Genomic DNA, 22,403 nt, shown 5'->3' with positions numbered 1-22,403 from the left:
GGATCTGATTCCTGTCTTTTTTTTTTTTTTTTTTAACCTCAGACACGTTGAGCTTAGTTTCCACACAAAATTTCAGTCAAGCGAGGGTGATACTACTTTAAGTTTCTATTAGTTCTTTATCGTTCCTAAAGCTCTTTCAAAGCTTGGCCAATGCCGGAAAGCTCCTGAGGAAACCCACAGAAGCTCGCACTTTTGAGGGCCGTCGCTGCAGTCCCAGCACAGCCCCCGCAGACGGACCAGCCGGGCGGCCACCCGTCGCTCCGCCCAGCCGCGACCCGCCTCCGCCCCATCTCGGCCACTCAGCGGCCGCGCCGCGCCCCGCCGCATTCCTATAGGTCCTTCGCGGGGCAAGCGAGGCCTTTCCATTTTCCCGCCTTCCCCAGCCCCTCCTCAGCCCGAAACCCGACTGGCCCACAACGTCTCCGCCCTGCTCTCCGTGCGAGCCCCGCCCTTCCGGACACCGCATCCCCCTTCCTCCCACACCCGCCGCCTGGGCAGCCTGCCGGGTCCCAGTCCTGGCCCCCCGGTAGGAGGTGGGAGGGGACAGGGAGGGACGGGAGGAGCCCCCCTCCCAAGGGGTCGCTGGAGGCGGGGACCGGAGGGAGGGGCGGGGCTCATCTCCTTGGCGCCGCGTTGCCATGGCAGCGGGGGAGGGCGGAGGGAGGGGAGGAAGAGAGCCGGAGGGGGATGTGGTACTGCCGCGGCCGCCACCGCAGCTGCCGCTGCCTGCTCGTTGCCGCGTCTTCCCGGAGGCGGCTACTGGAAGCCGCCGGGAGCAGCTGCGGTGCTCTGCCATATTGTGTCTTCCCCTGCTCGTTCCTCACCCCTCCGCTGCGGCGGCCGAGCTGACGGTGAGTCCCGGGAGGAGCGGCGCCCTCCTCAGCAGGCGCCGCTCGGCGTCCGCGCTCCGGGCAGAGAGTGCGGCGGCCGCCGGGCGTGGGGCGCGGAGGCGGCTGTCCCGTGACGGGCCCGGACATTTTTGTCCCGTGAGGGATTGGCGCTGGCGCGGGGGTCTCCCCTGCGCGCGCCTTGGGTGGCGTGTGGGCTCCCGGGGGGGTGGCGAACTGAGGGTAGTGCGGCCCCGTGAGGAGTTAGGAGTTTTTCCTGAGGGGTGTAATGACCGCCCGGGAGGGGGTGTCGCGGGGCGGAAACCGCGGCGAGGGGTGCCGGCTCTTCAGAAAGGCTTGGAGGTGGCCCCGAGGACGCTTAGGGTTCGACTCGGGACGAATCTGCTGTTGGGGGAAGCGCCCCAAACCCGTCGGGAGTCTTTGCAGCACAGACGCACCCCCTCCCCCCGCCCCCGGCATAAAGTGCAGCAAGACGTGCGGGGCGTGGAGCCCTCGCCCGGCCCCGGGCGGACTGGCTGGGCCCGGCCAAATAGTGCCCGGGGAGGCTCCGGGCGCGGCCGGCAGTGAACTTCGAGCAGCGGGGCGGCTGGGCGTTGGGGGTGGGCAGGGGCGGGTCCCGGATGTGGGGGTGGCCGACCCAGGCACCCTCTGGCCCCTCCTCCAGCGGGCGCCCGGGGGGCCTCCGAGGGTTGCTGTCTTGGTGGGATGGGAGTTAGTGTTTCAGCGCTGCAATATGGACACTTCCTGTTCGCCGCTTCTCTTGGGCCCTTGGTTATCTGTGCCCTTACCGGGAAGGTGAGAGGTCGTGTGGGCGTGTGCGAGGCCCTTCAGCCTTCTGAGTTCGCCCCATCGCAACAGCAGCGAGGCTGGAACCCGGGAGGACGGTGGGAGTCAGGGGAAAGCGGCCCATGTGCGTAGTGCTCCGTCTTACTCAACTCCACCCCATTGCCCCTTTGCAGAGTGCCTCTGTTCCCATCGCAGCTCACGGGAGTTGGCGTGTCTTAATAAACTGGGGGCACACTCTCGGGATCTTCCTGGACCTGATTTCTGCTTTAAAGCCTCTTTAAAGCCGCCTCTGTACTTGGTTTTCTCCTTACAGAAAAAAGTCTTAGCGTGCAAAGAAATGACGCATACTTTATTTCTTCTACCCCAACTCCGAGGTTGTGGGAGGAGGTTATTATTTTCAGGTTAGTTTACGCTGTTAATCTTGTCTTCTGATTGTGACAGCCACGTGTCCGGTTGAGTGTAACTGAGCGCCCTAGCGCAGCCAGGGCTGAGCCTTCACTGGTAGCCAGGGGGCTTTGTAACCATACAGTAGCTTTGCATCCACATGTATTTTGGTGTTTTCTGAGATGGAAGTGGAAAAAGCTGAACCGTTCATGTCTATCTCTGTACCAACCGAATGGAAGACTTTGTTTTCTAGCAGTCCTTGTAATGTATATATTGATATTTTTGCTTTCTGCTGTTTTGATGATTTATCTTTAAAATCTAAGCAGCAGTGTTAGGTACCATTAAGGAGTGATGGGGAATAGAAGAGTACATTACGGAGTTTCTCAACTTTGGGAAAAAACCGTTTGAATTTCAGAGTCGTTAATGAAAGTTTCTAATGTAATCAGAAATAATCACATTCTGCAGGATTTCTGCAGAATAGTTTCATAAAAATCTCAGTTTTTCTCTTTTTACATAAAAATTGTGATCTGAAAAGATATAAATATATTACCAGTGAAAATACTTGTTTAGGGATAAAATAAATACTTGTTTGATTTGTGCATGGGCACTTTCTTAAGCTTTTTTAAGGAAAAGTATTAACAGTTTATATAAATGTTAACATCAACAGATATTAAGGGAATGAAATTAAAGTTTTAGAATATATAAAAGTAAAAGGTCAAGGGCTGAAGAGCAAAAAATTAATAAAAAGTAAAATAAATAAAATGAAATAATTTTAAATAAATTATTCTAAAGTAAGGTAAAAAACAGGTTGAAGATAAACTTTTGGAGAGTTTGGAATTTATAGAATTTAAGAATTAAATTAAAGGCTTTTGTTTTCAAAAGTCTAACCTTCATGTTACTCCCATTAGATTAATTTTCCTAAAGGTTATATCACTTTAACGACCAAAACACCTTATATCAAGCATAATACCAAATTTCTTCTCAAGATTTTTCAAACTTTGGTCCCAGTCTTCTCCCTGCTTATCTTCCACTGACGTACAGGAACTGTTCATTATTCACTACTTCAACATGGTATAACAATTTACTACTTTTTACGTTTGCTGATACAACATTTTTCTGTTGGAAATGCACCTGCACACATCCTCTTAACTGTTGAAGATCTTCTCAAACTTGAGGCTTGGTTAAAATCTTGATTGCCCTGCTAGCCTTAGAATCATAGAACTTTAGACCTGTCTTCCACCTCTCCAACTGAAATTCTTTTCTCTAATAGCATATTATTCTGTTGGGTTGTAGCATTCTATACTGCCTTGTTTTTATTTAATAAATATTTTTTGAGCACCTACCATGTGCCAGGCACTGTTACAGTAACTGAGGCTACAGCCTTGAATAAGACAAATTCCCATATTCTTTGTTATCTTTTTAGGTTTTATCACCCCAAGAAAATTATAGTCTTTGACCACCCAGAGGAGTCTTTTCCCCCCACCTCAGGTATATGTTATATGCTTAGTGAGTATTTGATTATTTTCTGAGTAAAGGAAAGGCAGCACTTATGAGGTAGAGAGATGGATGGAAAGGTCTTTCTTTGTAAGTGAAGGGTACAAAGGAATAACCAATTATGGATGGGCTTGAAAACATCACTTTTGAATTTAAGCATAGTTTAATGCCAAAAAAAATGGCATTTAAGCTTGGGCATGATAGGATAAAATCCTTATTTGAGGAAGGTTCATTTGACAGCAGCGTGCAGGACTAATTATTGACTATGGGAAGGAAAGAGATCTATTAAAGGGCAAATTAGTAACTTTGAGAAGGAGGTTTGGAAGGGGAGCATAGTCAAGAAGATGGTGAGTTTAGTTGGAGTGTTAGGTGAGTGGGAGATATCAAGGTGAATATAACCTTTAATGACTAGAGATTAGAGCTGTGAGATAATCCATTCAATATAGAGGTGACAGCTAATGTTACAATTTTTTGTTATAGAGTTAGTAATTGAAGTGTTGAGGCCTAAGAATGATGCTTTGGGAAACAAGAATAAGGGGCATCTGCTTTGGTCATATGTGACTTCATAATTAATACTGTAGACTTGTTCAGTAACTTAATTTCCACTCTATGAGAGTGCTACCAAATATATAGGAACCAAAAGAATGTTTATCATCATTCACTTCCAAAGGATTTTGATTCATATATTTCTTATTCCCCTTACCCTAACTTTTTAAATTTAAATAAACATTTAATTTTAGAATAGTTTTACAGTTACAGAAAAATAGCAAGATAGTACAGTATACCTCACCCAGTTTACCCTATTGTTAACATCTTACATTACAGTGGTACAGTTGTCACAACTAAGGAAACAAAATTGCTACTTTATAACTAAATTACATACTTTATTCAGATTTCATTAGTTTTTCCCTAGTGTCCTTTTTCTGTTCCAGAATTCTAGTTTCTCAAATTTTTCTTATTTCTGATGATTGTGACAGTTTTTAGGAGTACTAGTCAGAAATCTTATAGAATGTCCCTCAGTTGAGATTTATCTAACATTTTCCTCATGATTAGACTGGGATTAGAGTTTTAGGGAGGAAGACAACAGAGGTGAAGTGCAATTTTCTTCACAGCTTATTAGGGTATATACTAAGAACATAAAATTGATACAATGTTGACAACTGTTGATCACCTGTTTGAGGTCTTCGTTGGGTTTCACTCCCCACCCAATCATACTCTTTGGAATCAAGTTTCCAAGCACAGCTCATGCTCAAGGCCTTGACCTAATTTTAATTCATGTATATTTTTATTTCCCTCAATCTAATTTTCTTGTCCATAAATAAACATTAAACTTGGACAAATATTCATTGAGCATCTTCTGTATTTAAGTGCTAAGGATATAGTGGTGAGCAAGAGACATCATTTCTACTCTTTTGGAGTCTGCCTGATGTGAACATAAAGTAAATAGAATTTATCCCCTCACCTACATAGGTCTTTTCACTGACAGTTGTAAGTATAGTATTACTGTAAGCCTAAAAGGCTAAATAAAGTTCTTAAGTAGCCATTTAGAAAATATGCTGTTATCAGAAAGATTAAATATATATACCATTAAAATAACCATCTTTTTGCTACCAACATGGATAAGGGAAAATTACTTTGATTCTCTCCAAGTAGGTGTACTACTGTTTAATTAGCAAAATAGTTTAATTATTGTTAATTATCTTCGTATCTTATAAAGTTTGCAGGTTGTATAAGAAAATTCTTGGCTTCTTGATTGTATTTCAGAGGCATTTGGTGCTTTTGCTACTTAGAGGTTTTTTTCTAAGAAGTGGTTTGAAAGACGTGTTGAATAAGAATTGCAGTTAATTTTTTCTCCTTAACTGGGTTAACTAAAAGCACTGTTACTTTGGACTCTTATTGAAATTCTCCCTAAAATGTATTATTAATACATTTACACTTTTCACATTTTATAGTGTTCAGCCCACTGAGCATAATTTAATGTTTAACTTAGAATTTTGACACAGAGAACAGTTATTTTGAGTTTTTATATAACCTTGGAGGTAGAGAATTGAGGAAATTGATAAACTTACATCCTTGTGGTTTGTTTATCTTAAAAGAGGAAATACAGGAAAACAGGAAGAGATTTCTTGTAAATTGAGATTTTACTGTTCCTTCTGCCTGCCCTATGCCTCTGTCCAACTCCTCCATCCTTAAAAGTTCAATTTAAATTCTACCTCTATGCTGATTGAGCAACATTTATTAATAATCATGGCAACAATTACTACCTTTTATCAGGTGCCTACTATGTTCTGGCGTGGCATTATACTAGACACATGAGTATATAATTTAATTCTCCAAAACAACTGTGCGGGACGTATTTTATTATAAAGAAACGGAAGTTATGTAAATGCAGCCCTGGGTGTTTGAGCCCAGGTCTGTCAGATTTTAAAATTTCATATTCTTTGTACTGTGACCTGAAGTCTTTGAAAAATGGATATTTGCCAGGATGAGATACTTCTTTCCCAGGAAAAAGTAAGGAAGAATACAGGGTAAAGAGAGCAAACTAATATTTATAGAATGCCTATTCTGTGACATGAATGCCACTACTTTATTGTCATAGTGAATTAAGTAAGTGGTGTTATTCCTTGGGATGTAAGGGGGTTAGGTCATTTGTCAGAGATTGCATAAGAAAGTTGGTAGGTGATGGGTCTGCTTGACTTCAAAACCTTATTATTAGTCTTTTACTTTTCTAGTACAGGATGCTGCTATTTTCATTCATTTAAACATTTGCTTACTAAATGTTATGGTCTGCGGTAGAGCATAAAAATGAATGTATTTTTGTTCTGCCTACAAGGATTTATATTCTAGTACAATATTTCTTAAATGGATGATAGAGAATCAATATAGTAAATTGTGACCAACATCTCTTAATACAATCAAATACAAAATTTCAGTGTGTTGTATGTGGTAAGTGTAAAAGTGCTATTTCATTTTGTTTCCGTTACATATGTAAGTATCATGGATCTCTTATAAAAATATACTTCTTATTGTGGGATAGCATCAAAAGTTTGAAAACTACTGGTCTAGTGGCTGAGTTGGAAAGATAAGCAAATAATTATGAATAATCAGAAATAGCAAGTAAGTTCTATAATAGGGCTCTAAATAGGATGCTAAGGAAGCATGATTGGAAAAAATTGTATAATTCAAGGAAGGCTCCTAGAGAGATGACTTTGAGTCTCTCTGAAACATGGGGTGGAGAGCCTAAAATACATCTAAAAGCATGAAGAAGTTAAAGAGCATTGTATATTCCGGAAGCTTGGGGTGGTGTGAAATAGGTGCAAACAGGAACCAGATTTTTTATGGAATTTGTAGGCCACCGTACTAAAGATTGTAGATTTTATTAGGCCCATGGTTTTTCTGGAGTCTCATGGCATTCTTTTGCTAAAGAACAGATACATTTGTATATTTGATTCTATCATACAATCTAGAAACAATTTTAGGAATAGAAAATTTGACCATATAACACGTTATGTAGTATAAAATGGTGGGTATGAGCACAACTTTTGATAAAAACAATCACAACCAAAAAAAGATTAAACTTTTGAGGCTACGATCAAATGTTCCTTTTCTACTTTTTCTTGCATTTTTGCTGTTGCTAGCAGACTAATGGTAGCAGATGCTAAAGTTTGAAGAAAACTTTATAAGAGAAAATTGTTCATTTTTTTCCTTTGAATTGGAAGACAGCCATTGTTCAATTTTGAGGACAGTAGGGACCCTCTATTGGAATATTAATATCAGACCCATTCCTGTAAGCCACAGTTTGCAACCTTTACCTACAGCTGTGTTTTGTTTGGCCAGGAATATTTAAAAAAAATTTTTTTGCATATTTGCCAACACTTAAATATTGGTACATTTCACACAAAAATCTAGAGTTCTTTTGTCCCTTGGAAAATTGAACATCGTGGCAGCATTGGTTTCATGGGTTGGTTGGGTGAAGCTTATAAGCAGCTGCCCTCTTTTGGCAGTCTCCATAATTCTCTGTTGTCTTACAGAAGACCAGCTTCACTTGTTTGTTGCCTGCCTGGTTCTTGTAAGGCTTTTGAATTGCCTGCTGTGTACTGTTATTTTGTGAAGTGTTTTAAAAGGGGGACTTGGGGTCTTTGAAAGATCATTCTGCCAGTATTGTAGAAGATGGATTGGAGGAATATGAGATGTGTCTGGTTCGAATTTTAATGCAGGTGGGATGCCCTTTTCTTCTTCTGAACCCATATTACTTTGTACCTTTCTCAAAGCACTTACTATATATAGCTTCCTCTTATATGTGTTACATATCTCTTCAACTAAATTGTAAACACCTCATACATAACATGTGCTCAATGAATGTTTGTTGAATTTAATTATATTTATTTTTAAGAAGACCGTGTTTGCTTGTCTCAAAGGTGAGTTTTCTTCGCAGTTTTAGAGTACCTCTTAACTGAAAAAATCTTTTACAAATTTTAAGTATCAGTTGAAATTTATTCTAAGAATAAGTAAATGTCAAACACTTTTAAACTATGTGTTACATGTGAAAAGCAGAACAGGTAGGTTCTATATAATAAGATGGTGGACTTTTAATTCATTGTCCTGTTTACCAAACTTCATGATGAAACACTGTGGGAAACTTGTCTCTCAGTTTGCCGTGTAATTTTTTTAAGTCATTTTGAAGATTATTCCAAGAGCTTTTTGTTACTATGTTTTCTACTGATAGCTAGAAGTTTTAAATTAATACCATTTATGGTTTTTTATTTTCTAAATTTTTAAAATGCTTTTTACTGTAAAATAAAATGTAGATGCAGAAAACCACACAAGAAATGTGCAGCTTAGTGAATTATTCTAAGGCCAACCCTCATGTAACCATCTTCAAGGTTAAGGAATAGAATTTTGCCAGCCACCTTAGAAGCCCTTTCGAGTGCCTCTTCCAAAACATAACTCCTTCCTTCAAAAACTAACCACTGGGCTTCCCTGGTGGCACAGTGGTTTAGAGTTGGCCTGCCGATGCAGGGGACACGGGTTCGTACCCCGGTCCGGGAAGATCCCACATGCCACGGAGTGGCTGGGCCTGTGAGCCATGGCCACTGAGCCTGCACGTCCGGAGCCTGTGCTCCACAACGGGAGAGGCCACAACAGTGAGAGGCCTGCGTACCGCAAGAAAAAAAAAAAAAACCTAACCACTATTCTAACTTTTTTGAAAATCCCTTAAGTTTCTTTTTGGTTTTATTACCCAAGTATGTGTCCTTAGACAGTGTGGTTAGCCTGCTTGCACCTTTCCTCTCTCCCTTCCTGTTTATTTCTTTCTGATTAAGTTTTCTTCCTTTTTACCCTTTGTTTCTCTTAAGGCTTTATCTTATATGTTTATTTTTTCTTGTATTCCTTTAAGTCTTCATTTCTGAAGTGGGTTTTTTTTCCTTTTATTTCAGATTCTTTCTTGAGCTCTGTCACTTTATTTTTGAGCTTCTCTTTTTTTTTAATTTTTAAATTTTATTATACAGCAGGTTCTTATTAGTTATCTATTTTATACGTATTAGTGTATACATGTCAATCCCAATCTCCCAATTCATCACACCACCACCACCACACCCCCCTCCCACTTTCCTGAGCTTTTCTAGTTCTGATTTTTTTTTCTTGTCTTACATAATTTTTTTAAGCTCTTTTTGAAATAGAAGCTCATTTTTGTCTCTCCTGTGAGCATATCTTTCTGGCATGCTTTCATTGTAGGATATCATTTTATTCCCTGTTTTTTCTTTTATATCTTTATTTTATTTACTTATTTATTTTTACTGTGGTAAGAACATTTAACACGAGATCTACCCTCTTAAAATTTTAAGTGTACAATACAGTATTGTTAACTATAGGAAATGTGTTGTACAGCAGATTTCTAAAACATATTCACCTCGTGAAATGGAAACTTTTACCCATGGAACAACTCCCATTTCCCCCTCTGCCCTGCTTCTCTGCATTTAACTATTTTTCTTTTAATATTTATTTTATTTATTTATTTAGGCTGTACTGGGTCTTGGCTGTAGCACGCAGGATCCTTGTTGCAACATGCAGGCTTCTTCATTTGCGGCATGCGGACTTCTTAGTTGAGGCATGCGGGCTTCTTAGTTATAGCATGAGAACTCTTATTTGCGGCATGCATGCGGAATCTAGTTCCCTGGCCAGGGATCGAACCCAGGCCCCCTGCGTTGGGAGCACAGGGTCTTATCCACTGGACCACTGGGGAAGTCCCAAATTTAACTATTTTTGTTTCTCTTTCCTTATTGTAACTTTGTATGATATTCAACCCTCAACACTTTTCATCATTTCTTTTTATGAAACTAGTTTTCTTGAACTTGTAGGAGGAGGCTTGGTTCCGATAGCTCTTTTAACTTCACAGTCCTCTGTTTTTTGTTTTTATCCATCGTTTAAAAAATGGTGGATGGCTTTCAGAGATTTTCTGGCTCTTTCTACTCTGGCACTTATGTCCAGACGCTCTTTCCTTAATCTTGTTTTTCCCTGTCCTGCTCAATTTTGTTTCTATTCCCAGTACTTCCTCTTAAGTCTAGGGTCTGTCTTGGAAGAGAGCCCCAAAGGTCAAGTTTTGAGAGCTCAAAGGGACTAGATTGTTCCATGCCTGTAGGCCTTACTGTAGACCCCTTGCACTTACCCACTTTTGGAATAGCTTCAGCTTCTGTTCACAAACTGTCTCTCAGTACTTTCCAGGGAATACCTTTTGGCTGTTTTGTGCTTCTCTTCTCAAGTTCCTCAGACACCTCATTGCTTCCCTCTATTTTCTCTCACTTAGACACTGATAGAAAATAAGTCTGTGGGCTGTTGGTGGTTTGTTTACGTCCTTGTATTTTGAGGTTTGCAGGGAGACTTTGTTAAATAGTTTTATTGTAGTTATTACCCATGGGTTTGGGGTTTGCTCTATAGCTGCTCTCCCTGTTTTTATGTGAAGATTTGCAAGGAATCAAAAATTTGCTGCCGGGCTTCCCTGGTGGCGCAGTGGTTGAGAGTCCGCCTGCTGATGCAGGGGACATGGTTTCGTGCCCCAGTCCGGGAAGATCTCACGTGCCGCGGAGCGGCTGGGCCCTGAGCCATGGCTGCTGAGCCTGTGCGTCCGGAGCCTGTGCTCTGCAACAGGAGAGGCCACAACAGTGAGAGGCCCATGTACAGCAAAAAATAAAAATAAAAAAATTTTTAAAAATAAAAAAAGAATTTGCTGCCACGACAGCTGCCATCTTCCCAAAATCATCTTCCTGGTAATTTTAATTCAGGGAGTGGTCATGTCTTTTTTTCCTAAAATCTTGACAAAAAACTTTCATTTCTTCTGAAATTATTGCCACTTAATGCCGTCCACTGATTGTATATAGATGTCACAAAATTCTGAACCTGTTGTTTTGCCCTGATTATTTCTTCATAGTTAAGAGAGCCTTTAAGAATCTATTAAAGATCCTTTGGGAAATTGTGAAAGGGTCATGGGATTGTCTTTCTGTTGCACATATACAAGTCAAGTGTTAGTGCTTTGACTTTTAATGCTTTAGCTTTTTCCAATATTCAAAAGCTAACCTACATTGTGTACACCTAGGACCATTCTTAAATCATGGAGAAAAAATTGGGTTTAATAACAAGGATCAGATGCATGAAAGTAAATAATTGCAGTGTGAGACATACCCTTCTAGACATGGATTCTAGTACTGTGGGAACACGGAGTAGGAACTTTCCCCAATGAGTGGGATTGAGTGAGGTGGATTTTATAGTCATAATGGAGGCTTATGAATGGTGTGTCAGTACCTTTAACAACTCATTATCTCTGTTTTTTTCAAACTTTTCCTTTAGTAGTTCTTCATACACGTGGATTAGCATTAGGCTTTCTTTAATTGCAACTTCAAAAGAGCATGTTGTTCAGATGGAATTAAAATAATTAATGTTTAAAAGTTTCCTTTTGTGATAAAACTATTTTCCAAATAGTTCTTAAGTAGAGAACTGAAATTTAGGAAGTGAAAAGATCACAGAGCAGAATGGAACATAGTTGTCTAACATAATATTCTTTACTTGAAAGTTAATGCTCAGTAAATTTTTTTTAATGAATATCATATTTCACCCTTCAACTTTTTGTTCCATATAGTTTGATTAAAATGTCTCCTTTGGAAAAAAAAAGTCTCCTTTGTTTAATTGAAAAAACTTATCATGCAGTATAATTTGAGTATAATTTTACCTTTGTGTTTCTTGTCTAGTTAGAGCCAGGTTGTACTTGCTTGAAGTATTCTGCTTAGGTGTGTTGAACCCATTGTTTCCCAGTCTCCTCTGGTTTTTTATTTAGTCTGGATTAAATACTTTATAATATAGAACTTTAGTGTTTATAAAGTGATTTCATGTCAATTGTTTCTTTTGAGCTGTTGACACAAATAACTACTGTAAAAAGAGGACATATAAATGCAATTGGAACATTGTGAGAGAGATTGAAAATCCCTAAGAGAAGTTCAGGTGGGAATTACATGGAGGAGTTGTCATTAAGTGAGGCCTTAAATATTAGGGTTTTGACTGATTGGTGGTAGGAGAGTAGACAATCCTGATGTTTAGAATAGCAGGAGGAAGCATATAAAGAAATGTACAGGAAGTATTTGAACAGGTTTGTCTAGTTTGGACTAACTTCATATGGAAGAGCATTAGGTTGAGGATGTATTGATAGATACTGAGTCAGATATATTGATGATAGTATGTAGCTTTTTTGTTGTTATTCTTATGGAGCAATCTAGGTAGGGTGGCAACTAGTATACTAGTGAAGAGCATGAGCTCTGGAGTCACATTATTCCCTGAGCTTATATCCCAGTTGTGCCACTTCATGATTTGTGATGTGGGCACACTGTTTAATCTCTCTGCATCTGTTTCCACATAAAATAGACACTGATAATAGCAGTTGCCTGGTAGAGTTGTTACAAAGATTAAAAGAGTTAATACAAGTAAAACACCAGGTATCAATAAGCATTCAATGAATTTTTTTATGTAAGAAAGTGTTTTTATGTAAGAAAGCTCTCATTTACATAAATTATGTGTACATAATTTATACACACACTCACACATGTTGGAAATGTACATACAAGTAGGAAAGGTAGGTCTTACCATGTATATATCTACAGGAAAGCTAGTAATATTTGAATTTCAGTTTTGTTTTGTTTTGTTTTGTTTTTGCAGTACGCCGGCCTCTCACTGTTGTGGCCTCTCCCGTTGCGGAGCACAGGCTCCGGACGCGCAGGCTTAGCGGCCATGGCTCACGGGCCCAGCCGCTCCGCAGCATGTGAGATCTTCCCGGACCGGGGCATGAACCCGTGTCCCCTGCATCGGCAGGCAGACTCTCAACCACTGTGCCACCAGGGAAGCCCTGAATTTCAGTTTTTAATAGCACTTAGAGTATTGTAGAACAAAAGTTCAACCATCTCAGTTTATAGATGTCACAGTTATGTAGTAGCAGAGCTGGACAATAAATATTTGAGCAGTAAACAAAACAGACAACTGTTTTGTCTGCCATTATGGAGCTTTCAGTCAGTTAGGAAAGATGCGTATTGAGCCATCTCAGGTGTGCCAAATGTTATTAAAAAGTATAGGCAATTATGGAAGAAAAGAACTTGGGGCCCTCTGTAGTCTGGGATGTTAGAGGAAGTCTCTCTTAAGATTTTTAAGCTGAAATACGAATGATAGCCGTTAGCCAGGGCTAGGTGAAATGTACATACAAGTAAGAATGAAAAGAAGAATATTTTAGGCAAAGATAGTAGCATTTGTAAAGACCCTGAGGGAGGAGGAGAAAGCATGGCCTATTCAGACATCTCAAGTGGGGAGAACAAGGGAGAGTGGCAAAAGATAAGGCCAGAGATGTTAGACAGGGGCTAAGTTAGGCAGAGTCTCATACACCATGTTAAGGCCTTTGGACTTTGACCTAAGGGTCCCTTTGATGGATTAAGCAAGAAAGGGACATTTTCAGTTTTGCATTTTATAAGATTATGCTATATTATAGAAAACAAATTAGGAGCATCAGGCATAGATGCAGGGGGACTAATTTAGGAAGATATTATCAGAGCCACTGTGTATGTTTGTGCAGAACACAAACCGTAGGGGGTACCATTCATGTAGACTACCATTGTAGTGGTCTAGATGAGAGATGATGTTGACCTGGACTATAGTTGTGACTGCGAAAGTGGAGAAAGATGGGCAGATTTCAGGTTTAATGACTCCAAAATCTATCTCTAGACCAAACCTCTCTCCTGAACTTTAGATCACATATATCCCAAATGCCTACTCTACTTAAGTATCTCACAAGTATCTCAAGCTCAACAGGTCAAAACAAAATACACACACACACACACACACACACACACACACACACACACACACACACACACACACACACACACACACACACCACAAACATTGATCTACCTCCAAGAAGAAAAACAGCCATATTCTCTTTCAGTATTCTCTATATAGTATTATCAAATGGAACTAACATCCACTCAGTTGCTGATTCTATCTACTAGTAGTGACAACTAGCTGTAAATAGCTGCAGTTGATATGGCTACTTAGAATTCGGGTTTTATATTCCATGTAAGTTTATTTAGAAACTTGAATGATTATTACAGTTAAGTATTACTACTTTCTAAAATGCCCTGGAGATAGTCTATTTAATAACATATACTTTCTAAAAAGTACATTTATTTATTTATTTTTGGCTGTGTTGGGTCTTCTTTGCTGCAGGTGGGCTTTCTTTAGTTACGGCGAGCGGGGACTTCTGTTGTTGCGGTGGCTTGTTGCAGAGCACGGGCTGTAGGCGCACGGGCTTCAGTAGTTGTGGCACGCAGGCTCAGTAGTTGTGGCTTGCAGGCTGTAGAGCGCAGGCTCAGTAGTTGTGGCACACGGGCTTAGTTGCTCCGCGCCATGTGGGATCTTCCTGGACCAGGGCTCGAACCCATGTTCCCTGCATTGGCAGGCAGATTCTTAACCACTGTGCCACCAGGGAAATACCAATAATATATACCTTTAATAATTTTTAGCATAAATATATTTACTTAAGTGTTCATATAGGGTTAGTTTAGTCCTATTTTAAAGAGAACTTAATTCTGTGTTAAGTTAATCATGCTTTTGTATTGTTTTTAGAATTACATATAAAATCAGTATATTAAGTCAACCAGTATACAGTCTTAAGTTTTAATCATGGTTTCCAAATTTGATATGGGGGTTATTAGTAAGGTAAGATATCATTGTCTGCCTTTATTAAATTTATTTTGATCATGAGTGTGCTTTTGAAAGATGCTTATTTTCAGTGGAACAATTCACTGTAGATTTACTGCATGGCTGACTAATTATAGCTTATATTCAAGGCACTGAAAACCATATTACACATAAATAAATTTTGGTGATAAAGAATACCACCTGTTTGTATTCACATGCCAACCAAATTTATCTTTGTACTTTAGGACATTAGATCTGTTGATTTTCAGGTTTCTGTAACTTTGTTCCTCTCAAAATAACTTTTCAAGTACAGTTACAAGGCTATCAAAAAAACAAAGTGCTGGGCTTCCCTGGTGGCGCAGTGGTTGAGAATCTGCTTGCTAATGCAGGGGACACGGGTTCGAGCCCTGGTCTGGGAGGATCCCACATGCTGCGGAGCAACTAGGCCCGTGAGCCACAACTATTGAGCCTGCGTGTCTGGAGCCTGTGCTCGGCAACAAGAGAGGCCGAGACAGTGAGAGGCCCGCGCACCATGATGAAGAGTGGCCCCTGCTTGCCACAACTAGAGAAAGCCCTCACACAGAAATGAAGACCCAACACAGCAAATAAATAAATAAATAAATAAACTTCTACCCCCCCCCCCCCCAACATCTAAAAAAACACCCGAAGTGCTTGTTGGCTAACTGGTCACTATATGGTTTGTAGCACAGGTGACATTACTTCTAATTCTAGATGGTAAGGATATTTCTCTCCATTTGTGGTTGGTTTGTTTGTTTTTTTGTACTGTCAGTTTTTTTCAGCCTTTAACGCATTTTGGTTCAGATATGGCATTGATTGTAGTCCCAAAGATTGAGAAGATGGGTTTTCTCAGGTAGATTTACTCTGAAAGCTAGTAAGCGCTTTTTTTCTATCACTATGTTTAGTAACATGTAAGGTAAACTAGTGCTATGTTTTAGATACTAATAGAAGTTTACAAATTATTTTGTCATGAACTTTTAAAAAACATTTATTAGAAATAGCTATTTTTCTCGACAGAGAAAACAATTTTCACTCAACTTAGATCTCTTATGGTACTATTTTTTGAAACCAGTATTTCTCTGTGTGAAAGGCAGGGTTATGCGCTAGGGATTCATTGTTTAAAAATATATATATATATTTGGTCTTTATATGGAAAATATCATGTTTGTTTACTGGTTAGAAGCAGTCTTTTTTTTTTAACTTATAAAGCTATTGCTTCATATTAATTTCTCCAAGAAACAAATGAACAATGAGACTTTTTTGGCGGGTGGGGGGAGACAAGTGCTGTAACAATGTGTAGGGAACCTCTATATACTGTATACAAGTAGCACAAAATTGTTTAGGTAGACATGGCATTTGAACCATGGTTATACAATGTATTTGGGCAAGTTAACTTAGGAGAAAAGTGGATTCAGTGGAAGATTACCACAACAGATCCCACTCCCCTCCCGAATTTTAGTGTTCTCTGCTTTTAGCACGAGTTGGGGAAAGGTGTTTTCCCCCACTCAATTTTTTTTTTTTTTTTTTTTTTTTTTTTGTAGTACGCGGGCCTCTCACTGTTGTGGCCTCTCCCATTGCGGAGCACAGGCTCCGGACGCGCAGGCTCAGCGGCCGTGGCTCATGGGCCTAGCCGCTCCACGGGATCTTCCCGGACCGGGGCATGAACCCGTGTCCCCTGCATCGGCAGGTGGACTCTCAACCACTGCGCCACCAGGGAAGACCCCCCCCCCAATTTTATTTCTTTTTTTACCCCATTTGAAAAACTGTTTCTCTATGAGACAAATCTTTGACCCTTTTGTATTCTGCGTCCTTCCCTCCCTTTCCCTTTCTTGACAGGAAAATGCAGCTGCACACATTTTTTGTTTAGAGACAATGGGTCACATGCTGTGTCACCTAAATCTATGACGAAGAGGCAGTTTTATCCCTAAGAGATCATAATGCTTCAGTTGTCCTGGATACATGACATCATGTAGCATTATAATCAAACATACGTCTTTTTGCAGTAGTACTTTTGGGATTTGAATCTACCCTGTAATCTCAATATTGGATTTTATGCGATGGACAGTATTTATAATAGAGAACCTTAAAACAAAGAATGTATTGTAGGAAAGGTTGTGAGTTCCTTTTATATGGCTTAATTTTCTTACCTCAGGGTTACCAAAGTTATCAGATAATTTGAGTTAATAGAATATCTTTAAAGTTCTAGCATTAAATTTGTTACACAAAGCCTTGCAAATAGTATGTGCTCAATAAGTGTTACACTATTATCACTACCAATGTGATAAATTAACAAGAAAATTGTTTTCCTTATTTAAAAATGAGGAACTCTTAAGATTTTGAAAATAATTAGTATCTGTAAACTGCTAAAATATTTTTTTTTTTTTTTTTTTTTTTTTCGGTACGCGGGCCTCTCACTGTTGTGGCCTCTCCCATTGCGGAGCACAGGCTCCGGACGCGCAGGCTCAGCGGCCAAGGCTCACGGGCCCAGCCGCTCCGCGGCATGTGGGATCTTCCCGGACCGGGGCACGAACCCGCGTCCCCTGCATCGGCAGGCGGACTCTCAGCCACTGCGCCACCAGGGAAGCCCGCTAAAATATTTTATGTTGAGCTTATTATAAGATTATTATACTGCTGAATAAATCTAGGAAATATAGTACTGTGGCTTCCAGTCTTGAGTTATGGTATGTTTTATAATTAATTAATAAAAATGGTTTATTCCTAAGGAGGTGCAGGTGAGGAAAGGAGCGGGAAATTAGATGGAAATTCCTTTTATTATATCGTAAATCTTAATCAGAGACAAAGCTTAAATTACAGTAAAGAATTGAAGTAATTGCCAGGCAGTTCTGATAGAATTCACAAACATTTTCGATTTCTGTGTATGCCTTAACTCTGTAGTAGATTTTTTTTTCCTATGGAAAACATTGTTTAGTCATGTGAGCTAAGTGAATGACAGCCTATTTCCCCTTGCTAGGGTTGTCTTAGCCTGTCAAATGGTTTTTTATATTGGTTACTTTAAAGTGATTGGATGGGAAAGCCACAAATCTGAGAAGGGGCCTACTCTCGGGTTACTCTTTTCACACTTCTAAGATTGTTTAATTTACTGATGACATTAAGTTCTTGGTGAGAGGTAAAATAGCAAGTCAATAGAAATAAAGTTTCCAGACGTCTTAAGACCATGTAAAAAAGCATAATTAGAAATTGTAAATATGTATAATTAAATACAACCAAATATCATACTCATTTGTCACATGCTTCAGGAATTTAGATGTTTAAAGTATTTATAATGAGACTGATTTTAAATAGGAAGCTAGACTAGTCGGGTGAAGACGGTGAGAAACAACTGTATCTGTAGGTCAGATGCTGCCACATAGTTCCAGATTAATCATCCCGTGCTTTAAGTCTTCTTCGGGGCTTCTCAGTACGATTGCTCAAGAGCTGGTTTCAACTTCTTTCCAGTTCTAGTAGAACATAACAGATGGCATGCTTCCTTTTTAGTCCAGTGTAGTAAAATTTTTTTAGAAACAGCAAAATTGATTTTCCTCATTTATCCTTTCTGTGTAATGAGGACAGAAATATTCAATGATTGGCTCAAGGGTGCAGGGAAGAAATAAATTGGAATAAATTTCCTTTGGGATATCAAAAATTAACTATTATTTTATTTTGATGTCTTTTTTCAGTGCTATTTTTCATTTCCTAAAATGAATTCTTAAATAATATTATGGATTAAATCTAAATTTGTAACAATTAAAAAAGTATCTTGCAAACAATAACTTACGGATTTAGGGTTCTTAAGAACTATGATATAGGTAAGATAAAAACGTAATTAAAGTTGAAAAGTATAACATGAAATTCAATAATATAATTTGAAAAGCACTTTTTAAAAGTATTAAACACAGTAGAACTGAATTAATTTCAATTATTTCTTATTTGCTATGGATTTATATTACTAAGGTATACATTAAAAAACTTTTATGTTCATGAGAATTGCTGGACTGAGAGCCTGATTTTTTTGGGTTGTTAAATTTTATATACATGAGTCTATTTTTAAGGTACTATAGATGTTATCCTGAAATTTACAGTATAAGTAATATAAGTAATATCTTAAAGAAATTATTTTGAATATTTTAACTTGGTAAGAATTCGGTAGATTCATGATAGATTCTGAACTAGTCAGATACAAATAAATATAACTATATATGTAGATATTTATATTCCTGTCCTGTTTTGATTATAGCATTATATTTGCCACTGTATCTTTTTGTTATTGAGAATGTCATTACTAGTGAAAACTCAACATATTTTATTTCAGAGGTAATGTAGTTATTTTTTTTATATAAATTCTTTTGTTAGAATGTTAGCATTAGGCAGCTGTTAATAAATGAACTTAAAATCTTTTGGGGCCATTAATAACAAAAAACTAAAAAAAGTTCTGAAAGTTTATATGGTTTAAATGCTTTTAGATTATTAAACTAGAAAGATTTGAAGAAAGGTTCTGTCATGTGGTATGATTGGTAAAAGACTGACATACATAAAGTTCATGGAAACAGAATAAGGAAGTGAAAGTCGCATCATAAAGAAAATGATGAAACTGTTATTGCAGCACTCTTCTGAGAAGTCCTAATTTCTGCCTCACCAGAGGGTGTCACTGGTCATAAAGGAGGCCCATCCTTAATACTAGAATTTTTTTTTAATTTCTTCAAAACACAAAGTATAGTTACTGATTTTATACCCTCATTTTTTTGTATTCGAGGGATATAACATATATAAATCTACTACTTTAGGAAGAAAGCTAATAATAATTTTAAAATTAATAACAGTAATAATAATTACCATCTCTATAGCTAGTATTTATTGTGTACTTACTCTCTACGTTTGTTCTGAGTCCTTTATATTTATTCTCATTTAATTTGTACTAACAATCTTATGAAAGTAGGTACTGTTAGAATTCTTCGTTGATAGGTCTTATAGCCTGTTGAATGGCAGACCTGGAATTTGAACCCAGGCAATATCTCTTCACAGCTCATGCTCTTTAACCCTCTGCCTCACTGCCACCAGATGTGATTCTAATGTTAATAATAATGATTTAGATTTCACTTTTATGACTTTATAATATGAAATTGCCTTATCTTTCACAATTTTAACTTCAAATGTACTGCCTCCCCAACCTTCTGTTTAGTACCTTCTAGTATTACATATATATATTCCTTTCTCAAGGAAGAAGCCTTTCATTTTATAGTTGTACACTGTTTTACCATAGAATCTAACACCTATGACAACGGAGCCATGAGTGTAGTAGGAGTAAAAGGTTTCTTCTTGAAGCATCTTAGAAAAGGACAAGGAGAGATTATTCTGAATAGTGTATCTCTTATACTTCGCTTTTTCTATCTTTTATCCACATTACCAGACGTAGAGATATTATAATCATAATCCAATATAGCTTATATGTTAGTTTTGGAATATATTTTAAATTCCTATATACATTTAGATACTTCAGACATTTTAGAATTTATAATATAATACATTTCCTGGTTGTCAGGAAATTGCTTATTCTGTATCCTCAACTATTAAACTACAAGTAGACAAAAAGGGGTTCCTAAGTATTTGGGGAAAAAAATTACAAAGTTGATGCATTAAATTCATGCACCTTAAGGTGCATTATCATATCTTATATGAAATTCTAATGAAATTTATCTGGATTTCCAGTCTATAGCAGATAATGCTTCTATAATTGTATTTCCATGTTTTAGAAATCCAAAGTGCTCCGAAAGCCAAAAGTTTTCTCTTAACCCATGTAGTGTTAAAACATGATCTGAACTGATATAAGACTATTGATGGTCTTTATTTACTCCCTTCTTACTGTGAATATACATTTTTCTGCAGAAACATTAACATTTTTATTATGGGGTCCTGCCTCAGACCTCACTGACACACTGTATAACATATCACGTGTGCATTGTAGTCCCTTTCTAACATCCAGAATATTCTGAATTCTGAAATATATCTGCCCTCAAGGATTTTAAGTAAGGGATCATATACCTGTATAATCAGGTACAGTGACTACAGTACAACTGAGGACTAGGATATAGAACTAGGAAGATTAATCCAGTAACTCAAGCATAGCAAATGTGAGACCTTTGAGTGTGAAGCAGTATTTGTAACTGGAATAATATATGGATCCCTTTTAAAGAAAATAATTATATATCCCATTTTTAGAATCACTGACTTTAGTTTCTGAAGTAAGTTTATTTTTAAGTCTTTCGTTTTTTTCTTTATATTGTTATTGAAATGAAAACACAAAATGAAAATTTGCAAAACTTGTGGCCCCCAGAGTTTATCCATGGCACACACTTATTGAGAAACACTGAGAAAGTGGCAAATAGTCCTATATACTTGAGCAATCCCTATAAGTATTATCCTTTACCAAATCTTTGTTTATAATAGCCTGAATCATAGTTAAGGGGTTAAAATACCTTTCCTATATTTAAAGTATGATTTTTTAAAGGGATGAGAAGAAGTAACCTCTTGAAAAAAAAAATGTACTCACAATTTTTGATTACCACCTTTCACCTCCAAGGAAATGTCTTCTACCTACTGCCAGTTGGGAATCACTGTCATAACAAGCAACTCTTAGTGATAGGAGTAAGTGAAATTCCTCAAGTGTGTGGAGGCAGAAGAAACTTAAGAACCAGTGCTCTAAAATACGGTGTAATGTAAGTTAGAGAAGAACCAGTGCTCTAAAATATGGGATAATGTTCTTTAGAGATATTGCCATCAGAAACTAATGTAAACATCCGTTTCCAGAGGCATGGGGAACTAAGTACCTGGACTAGTCTTTCTGCTGAAAACAACCTAAAATGCTGGACAAAATGCATCAGTGCTCTGGCACAAAAGTAAAGAATATTTAGACTGAACACTAATTGGAAACCCAGTGAGGTAAGCTGAGTACTGAAGCTGGCTATTGCCTTGAGGGTATTTACCAAATCAAGTGAGCTTCTGTTTTCCTGGCCTTTTGGGGGCTCAGGGATCAGGAAGCAAAGCCCAGAGCCACCAGAGTAAAACATTTAGCAGTCTTCTCCAGTAATAACCCTTTTTCCATAGGGGTATATACCTTCTAGGTGTAAGAGTGATCTAGAAATTCTTTCCCAACAAAGAAAATTATCTTTCTATAATATTGCTGCTAACAGGAAAAAATAAAAAATCTCTACTGAAAATTTGTTACCACAAACCAGCCCTCGCACTGGTTTGCAGCCTGAATTCACACTAGACCTCAAGCTAAGAATTTTATTTTATTTTTTGTTTGTTTTGTTTTGTTTTAATATTTATTTATTTTTGGCTACTTTGGGTCTTCGTTGCAGCATGGGGGATCCTTCGTCGCGGCGAGCAGGCTTCTCTCTAATTGTGGCACGTGGGTTCCAGAGCACATGGACTCTGTAGTTGCAGCACACAGGCTCTCCAGTTGTGGCACACAGGCTTAGTTGCCCCGTGGTATATGGGATCTTAGTTCCCTGACCAGGGATTGAACCCGCATCCCCTGCATTGGAAGGCGGATTCTTAACCACTGGACCACCAGGGAAGTCCCCTCTGCCCTATTTTCTCTCTTTGCTTTTCTTACCTTTTTCCACTTCCTCACTTTCTATACTTCGCATTTGA

The 22,403-nt window shown here is 38.6% G+C and overlaps 1 protein-coding gene across 8 annotated transcripts in view; it reads left to right on the top strand.

Annotated features, from left to right (window-relative positions):
- The first annotated feature begins 425 nt into the window (after positions 1–425).
- The window catches only part of FOXN2 (forkhead box N2), a 61,761-nt gene continuing 39,783 nt past the window's right edge, over positions 426–22,403 (top strand). Inside the window, exons 1-2 of one of the 8 annotated variants that reach the window (XM_073791375.1) lie at positions 20,991–21,463; positions 21,555–21,686. The gene's annotated coding sequence lies outside the window, so the exon portion shown is untranslated. Of the gene's footprint in view, positions 527–699; positions 852–1,528; positions 1,644–1,671; positions 1,759–1,808; positions 2,036–20,990; positions 21,687–22,403 lie in introns of those variants that run through there. The other 7 variants (XM_073791376.1, XM_073791379.1, XM_033838576.2 and 4 more) reach the window with 7 other exon arrangements.

This window comes from Tursiops truncatus, chromosome 14 (genome assembly GCF_011762595.2).
Source record: "Tursiops truncatus isolate mTurTru1 chromosome 14, mTurTru1.mat.Y, whole genome shotgun sequence".
In the NCBI taxonomy this organism is placed as follows: domain Eukaryota; kingdom Metazoa; phylum Chordata; class Mammalia; order Artiodactyla; family Delphinidae; genus Tursiops; species Tursiops truncatus.
The sequence above is the reverse complement of the archived record's forward strand: the minus strand, read 5'-3'. Positions and strand labels throughout refer to the sequence as shown.